Source organism: Daucus carota, chromosome 3 (genome assembly GCF_001625215.2).
Source record: "Daucus carota subsp. sativus chromosome 3, DH1 v3.0, whole genome shotgun sequence".
In the NCBI taxonomy this organism is placed as follows: Eukaryota; Viridiplantae; Streptophyta; class Magnoliopsida; order Apiales; family Apiaceae; genus Daucus; species Daucus carota.
Window position 1 is genome coordinate 2,273,180 of NC_030383.2, and position 7,674 is coordinate 2,280,853.

General features: G+C 33.1%; 1 long non-coding RNA gene across 1 annotated transcript; it reads right to left on the minus strand.

The window, feature by feature from the left end:
- Positions 1–2,282: 2,282 nt before the first annotated feature.
- LOC135151073 (uncharacterized) lies at positions 2,283–6,515 on the minus strand. Its single transcript, XR_010289542.1, has 2 exons — positions 5,492–6,515; positions 2,283–5,182 (listed from the first exon to the last, which is right to left on the minus strand). It is a non-coding gene; the product is annotated as an uncharacterized LOC135151073 (long non-coding RNA).
- Positions 6,516–7,674: the final 1,159 nt, after the last annotated feature.

Here is a 7,674-nt window from a genome sequence, read left to right on the forward strand (position 1 = left end):
GCGAGTGGCGTGTAGGTGACGCCTCTCAGATAGCTCCATGCTATTTTTCTAATCTTCTGAAATTTTTGGATAAAAAAAATCAAAAATAAAAATTATTTTGTTTCAGATTAATTGATATGGTATATATCTTGACATAAATTAATCTGATTCTGTTTAATGTTATTTATCGAATATAGTAGCTTGGCAAATTATTTAATTATGGAAAATAGTAGCACACAAGTCTTTCTGCACCTGTAAATATCCATATAGGTTATAGAGTTTTGGATCATCTAAACACCCCTCAACACCACTACCCTACTCACTGTTGGTGTCGTTCTTATGCAACGACATCGTAACCCGTTTTATCCAGAAAAGTTATCGTTCTACACATACGGTGAGGAGGCGAATACGTTTTATAAAAAAAAAAATCTTTGCCTATTTATCTTCCTCCATATCTAATAAAATAATGAGTTCCACTGTTTTGAATGACGATTGAGATGATTGATTAACAAGAGTAAGAGCTTGTTGGATGTGGGAGTAGACTGCTATCTCATGAATTTAAACTGATGTTTTTGCGGACAACCAATCCAAATAAATTGGAGGAAGGAATCACTAATATACACCTGCATGGGTTGGAATTCATACGTCCCGACATGATTAATGTTCGTATAAACATAATGTTTATCTATTAAAATAGGGATGGTTTCATAGTTGCATCTCAATTTTTGATTTTTACGCACTTATGTTCTTGCAAACTTACTGTCTGTTTTCTTGATCAATCAATGTATATGACTAGATGTCATCAATCAGTTCTATTAAAGATTCATACTTTTTATATGTAGGGCATGGTGTATATGTCAAACAAGTGGTGTTTGGAAATTAATGACAACCAACCTTTTGTGAATGATTATATTTGTCCAACCTGTACAGGTCTATAAGGTCTATAAGAAAATAGAAATCTGTAGAATGATTACACATCATTTATTATTATATTAAACAAATATATTTTATTTATAACAATCTAAATATTAATAATATACTATTTTTAAATTAGAGTTAACCAATATAGTCAATACTATCGAAACACAATGTATTAAAATGTTAAAAGTTCAACAAATTTACATAACGTCTTAATGTACAATTTAGCCAACAATTATAACTAACAGGAAATGCTCTGTCTTTTTGCTTAAGAATCTATTCAATTATCAATCATAGAGGCCGATTATTATAAATGTAAGAATTATTTAATTGTCAATCATAGAGGCCGACTATTATAAATGTTTCAAAAGTAGGCAGATGGTTTCTTTAGTTCCTGTTGCATTCAAATTATACAATATGATGTTTAAATAGGATTTGTGCATGTTGTTGGTTGTTAAATAGTGAGGATTTCAACAATAATACAACTTCTAGCAGAGCTCCAGCACGATTAGTCTTACAATCTTGGAACTATATATGCCACAGTACATGAATGTTGCGGAATAAATGACTTCCCATATTTAACCAAGCATACACAGAGCTAAAATTCAATTCTACGCTCAATAAAAAAATTCAATTCTTATCTCAAATAAAAGTTTAGATTCTAAACTTTTATTTGATATAAATTTTATGAAGAATAATTATGTTTAAATATAATTTTTTTCAACACCTTAAAATACGTGTAAAAAAGTCAAAAACGGTTAAAATGAGACGAAGGGAGTATAAAATACATGCATGCCATTTTTATATTGCATGCATGTTTAAAATAAGTGTAAATAATTAAAATGACAGATTACTGGGTTGTTAGCCGAGAGAGACCGTTTCCACCTTCTAGCGGAACAATTGAACAAACCTAAGCTTTTAGCTAAGTAAGCTTATCATAAATAAAAATTAACACTACAACAACACTCACCTCTTTTCAATAATTATAGCCAACCTCCTGTGGATGATTATATCTGTCCAACCACTACTCTATAAGAAATCTAGAGGAAGATTAGTAGTTTACACATCATTTATTATTATATTAAATTGATATATTCAATTTATAACAATCTAAATATTAATAATATATTATTTTTAAGTTATAACCAACTAATACAGCCAATACCATCGAAGCACAATGTCTTAAAGGTTCAACAATTATTACATAATTTTTTAAAGTACAATTTAACCAATGATTATAGCCAACACACCATTGGAGATGCTTTTTTTTGTCCTTTTGTTTAAGAATCTATTTAATTATCAACCATAGATACCGATTATTATAAATGTAAGAATCTATTTAATTGTCAATCACAGAGGCCGACTATTATAAATGTTTCAAAAGGTAGGCAGATGGTTTCTTTAATTCCTGTTGCATTCAAAATATACAATATGATGTTTAAATAGGATTTGTGTATGTTGTTGGTTGTTAAATAATGAGGATTTCAACAATAATACAACTTCTAGCAGAGCTCCAGCACGATTAGTCTTGCAATCTTGGAACTATGCCAGTACATGAATGTCGCGGGAATCTGTCTGGCCAGCACTTGACCCGGTGGTTCGGAACCTACATAATAACCGACTTGAGCTGCTCAATGAGAGTATAACATACAATCCGCCTCATTCCGATTTGCTTTTGATCAACCCGCCTTGTTCGAATTAGTCTACAAGCTGCAAGCAATCATTGCTTGGGTGTTCCACATTGTTTAGCTAAAGTCGAACTCATTAAATTCATCCGATACATATATATACTAACCAATAATTAGCTAAGAATAATTTACCGTTTGTTTAGATATTTTTGATCATTGTTAAATTACTCTTCTTGCCTTTTTTTTAAAATTAATTAAAAAAAATATACACTTATATAAAGGAAAGGAGAAACCAGGAACTCAACATGACCTCTCAAATAATTATGACATATTTCTTTACTTTTCTTTGATGTTTAAGCTTTAAATATGAAAAAAAATTATGATACATTTCTTTAATTTTCTTTAATCACGTGATTGTTTGTTATTTGCTGGTGTTTGAACCGTAAGAAAACGAAAATGCAGGTCAAATTGCTTAGACTTCTATATATGAATGGCCAAACAGAAGGGAAAAAGAACACGGGCAGTAATAAAAGAGAGAACTAAAGGAAGCAAAGGGGTATAAAATTGATACTGAGATTGATGAAATAATTGCAGGTATAACATGCAATGTAGTATTGCAACTAGTGTTAGTGTTTAAATTACTTACTAATTGTCTAACATCACTTGGTTAACAGCCTGGAGCGATTATAAAGTCAATGGATGCTTAGTTATAGTAGTAATTAGCAGTGACACAGATGTTTAAAATATTAACTCATCCAAACATTACTACTTATAAGTTAACATCCTGGAGGGTTTAAAAAGTCCGTGGATGCTTAGCACAAGCATGTTAATAGTATACTAAATATTGATCAACTAGTGGAATTAACGTGGGAATCTTTTAGTTTTACTGTGGACGAGACAAGATCAGTCATGTATGCCTGTATGGCGCATTGGCGCTGCGATCAGTCATGTATGGCGCTGCAACCCGAAGTATGATATTTGTATTCCAGGAGGGTAGACTTGGGTGAATTTCAATATAGCAATCAAGGAGCAGTTGTTTGGTTGCTAGGCCAACTCCAACCATAGATTCAAATTTGGATCACCAAATGATCCAAATTTAGGGCGGGATCCAAATCTCATTCCAACCATATGATCCAAATATAAATCCAAGTTCATTCATCTTTATTATATTTATATACTTTGAATTTAGATATTTTAGAAAAAGATTAATCAATTTCATCATTAATTATAATAATAAAATCAACAACTAGACAAAGATGAATAAAAGTTTAAATGTCAAACATTTATTCAGAGAAAAAAATTTAAAAAACATATTATGGAACTATACATTATAGGAGCCTCAAAATACGTGTCAAAAAGTAACGTAAAAAACCTGGTGGGACTGAGGGAGTATTTTTTAGTTAGGTGGAAAATTTTGATTGGTGGAGATTTTTTTGCATACATGAGCCATCTTTATTAATAGGATGAGAGCCAATTGAAATCCACCACCAAACTAAGACCATCATTATTAATAGGATGGCAGCCAATCGAAATCCACCACCTAACTAAGATCTTTAAATGATCTTGAGAGCATTAGTATGCTTCTTTTTACAAGAGCTCGACGGATTATCGTGCAGAACAGCTTGCAGCCAAGCACTTCTCAGTGTAGGGCCAGCAAAAACGAATTTAGGGGCTATTCTGTTTGTAACCGAGAGGTCTCGGTTTAATTTGTGAGGTAAACAACAGGAGTACACATGTTCTAATCCAAGTGCTAGATACACGGGATGTTATGCTAGTTATATTTATAATGGTGTAATAGCATTACAACTCTATATTACAGGAACAGCAGGAAATGTCCGCAAATCTCTTGACTACATCAGAGTCACTTAAGTAGCTTCTACTTTTGTGATTTGTCCTACGTAGTCGTTTACGTCTATAAATGTTTCTTCTTCGTACTCGTACCAATTAACGTGTACGAATGGTGCGTTTGTATCTGGGGAACTGAAATACTTTCTATCTGGGGACACTTAAAGCACATTAAATTACATAAGACTAAACTTCACATTTATGGCCAAACTTTACACCGAGTTATAATAAGGTTGGCCAGGTATTCAACTTCTTATAAAAATGGCTAAACTTTGCTTCCGCTTTTTGAAACAGTGGCTCTCGTTAAGTCCCGTTAAAATCTTAACGTTAACTGATATAATTGTGATATTTAAAGGGGTATTTTAGTCTAATACTTATCACAATTAATAAAAGCCTACACTGCAACTGAAACTTCTGAGGTTTGGCAAAGAGTGAAGAGTAATTGATGAGACTTAAGAAGACGTGGTACTAGTCTTACCATTTATCTCCCAGGTTTCATCACCCTCGACCTCCTCAACAATGCATTCCAGTGACTCACAGTTAGATAATGTTTCAAGTTGTCGAATTTCTCAGAACACCAAGCAGGTAAAAAGAACAGAGAGTGCACAGCCAACAATTCCCACATACCTTAGAGGCGGCATATAGCACTGGCAAGTTCCAAATGCCTGAGGACAGCCTGAACAGGAATGCTCCAAAAGCCTCCAAAACAGTACATCCTTGTTCAAATGCTCCAGCTTCTCAAAATCCTCTAATTTAAAGCTCCAACTGGGAAATTTCGTTTCACAAATGTGATTTTTATCCCTCCAGCACATCTGAATTATCAATGCTATATTAAAACTAAAAGAACTTGCACCATAATATACAGCAACCAGACTGCACCTAACCCTTCATTTACAAATATATGCGAACAAGGATTCATTAATATTTCAAAACTCTTGAGGAAAAGTCAAACATAAACTACTAACATATTTGAACAAAACTACCAAAATATCAAGTATCAGAACAAACTAACCAGAGTACAGAAATAGAAAAAGAGGATTGCAAACCACAAGTACAAAGCAGTTGTGGTGACATCCTATAATTCATTTAAAGTTTAACTAAACATTTGAGTAAGCACTTACGTAGGTTATAAAACCAAATGACCTTAAGCAAATGATCAATATTTAAGTGCATTGATTACTCCATGAGGAACTCTGGAATACTGAACACTTGCACAACAAGTTCAGGTTGTTAAATAAAAAACAGACTTTATTCCCTCTATGAAAGCAAACTAGGAGTATATCTGAAGCAGCTTATTCTCGAATCATTTGTAGTTGCAGTTGTAGAAGACGTATTAAGGAGTTTATAAATCGTATTTGTTTTGCGACCATAACAGCAAAACTTACCCCAATCATGAAACACAATCTCACCACAAACCCCTATACCACCACAATTAAACCAACGATTAAATGGTCCGATACTGTATATCTTACTCCAAACACAGCATCCCTTCTCCCCGTCCAAAGAAAATAGATTGAGCATAAGCTCAGAAAAAGGATAGTTGTTGTACTCATATACTATCAAAGTAAGAGAATCATTCATATCCACAAATTCAAAACCACCTGCTTTATCACAAAAAAATCCAGGCATCAACTTGAACTCGTTACGCACAACATCAAACTTGAGAGTAATCAAACTATTGGTTTGTTCATATGCTTGTCTTTCGTGTATCTCAGAAATGTCCAAGTAAGGACAATCCGTTACAATAATTACAGAATTTGTTGAGGTGGTTCCGCTAATATTAGTAAACACATAATCAGGAACAGATATATTAATCCAATTATCAGAATTAGAGTAGTAAGCCTAGCAAACCTCAGATCATTTGACAAAATGACAAGCTTGTAATTCTAGCTTACAGGATCAAAACCGAATCCTTCGCCATACTTTCGATCAGCAAAGCGTACAGGTGGGAAAGTTTCCCACCTATTGATTGGCCGCTGTAGTCTTCCTCCTTTTCTCGTAATACAAGAGATGCCGTTGTAATTTGAAATATAGGGTTTTGGCAAGGCGATCACGTCTCTGTTTGGGCGGTTTGAACGTCTAAACAAAACCACACTGAAATTTAGGTTTTAAGAATCCAGAAACTGAATCCAAATTGAATATTACTCCCTCTGTTTGTTTGTTTTCCACAGGACTCTAACTTTTAGCACACACTTTTAAGTGTTTTGACCGGGTAGTTAAAAATATTATTTTTTAAAATTTATTTTTCCTGAATAATAATATATAATCAAAATTTTTATTCAGAAAAAAAAAATTCGCTTCTTCATTGTAAGCGGGTGTCTTGATTTAATGATGAAAATTTGCATGGAATCACAGTTCTGGTCGATAACTCAAACGATAGGTCTATTAGGATATGATGAAGAGGATACCGGTGATTCAACGAGGATGTATGAAGCAGGTATTTGTAGTTGTATATACTTTATCTTCAAAATATCGTTTAACTGTCTTTTCATGAGAACAGGTGATTGCAATTTCAAGTTTGTTCGACTCGATCATTGGTATAGATGCGTATGACTTTCTATTATTAGATTAACACCTTTGTTTCAAAAAAAAAAATTTATTCTAGATATTTTGTTTATTGTTGTTAAAATCACGCTTTAAGTCTGACTTTAAACTGAGAAATGTCTTTTGTATAATAAGTCACGGGTCGGCTTAAATTAAGAAACAAGTTATTGTTATTGTTATCATTTGATCTGAATCTTCCTGCTGCCACTGGATCAGATGATGAGCTAGATGTGGCAAAGTAGGAAGACAAAAATATATCTGTTGCTGGAATTACTAACATCTTAAGCAAAAACAAAGACTGTGATGAAATTAACGTAATCGGTCATCGGCCCGTCAGCACCTAGAATTAAGTTTAAAACTCTTAATCAATATACTTATATAAAGGAGAAGCGAGGGGCGTGTAGGTGGCGCCTCTCACATCGCTCCGTTCTATTTTTCTAAATTTCTGGAATTTTTGGATGAAAAATATCAAAATCAATATACTTATATAAAGGAGAAGCGAGGGGCGTGTAGGTGGCGCCTCTCACATCGCTCCGTTCTATTTTTCTAAATTTCTGGAATTTTTGGATGAAAAATATCAAAAATTAGAACTACCTTTTTTAGTTTCCGGTATATTAGAAGTAAGTTTCAGGATCTGATTTTGTTTCAGATTATTTATGGAATATAGTAGCTTGAAAATTTTAATCTGATTTTGTTTCAGATTATTTAATTATGGAAAATAGTAGCACACAAGTCTTTCTGCACCTATAAATATCCCTAT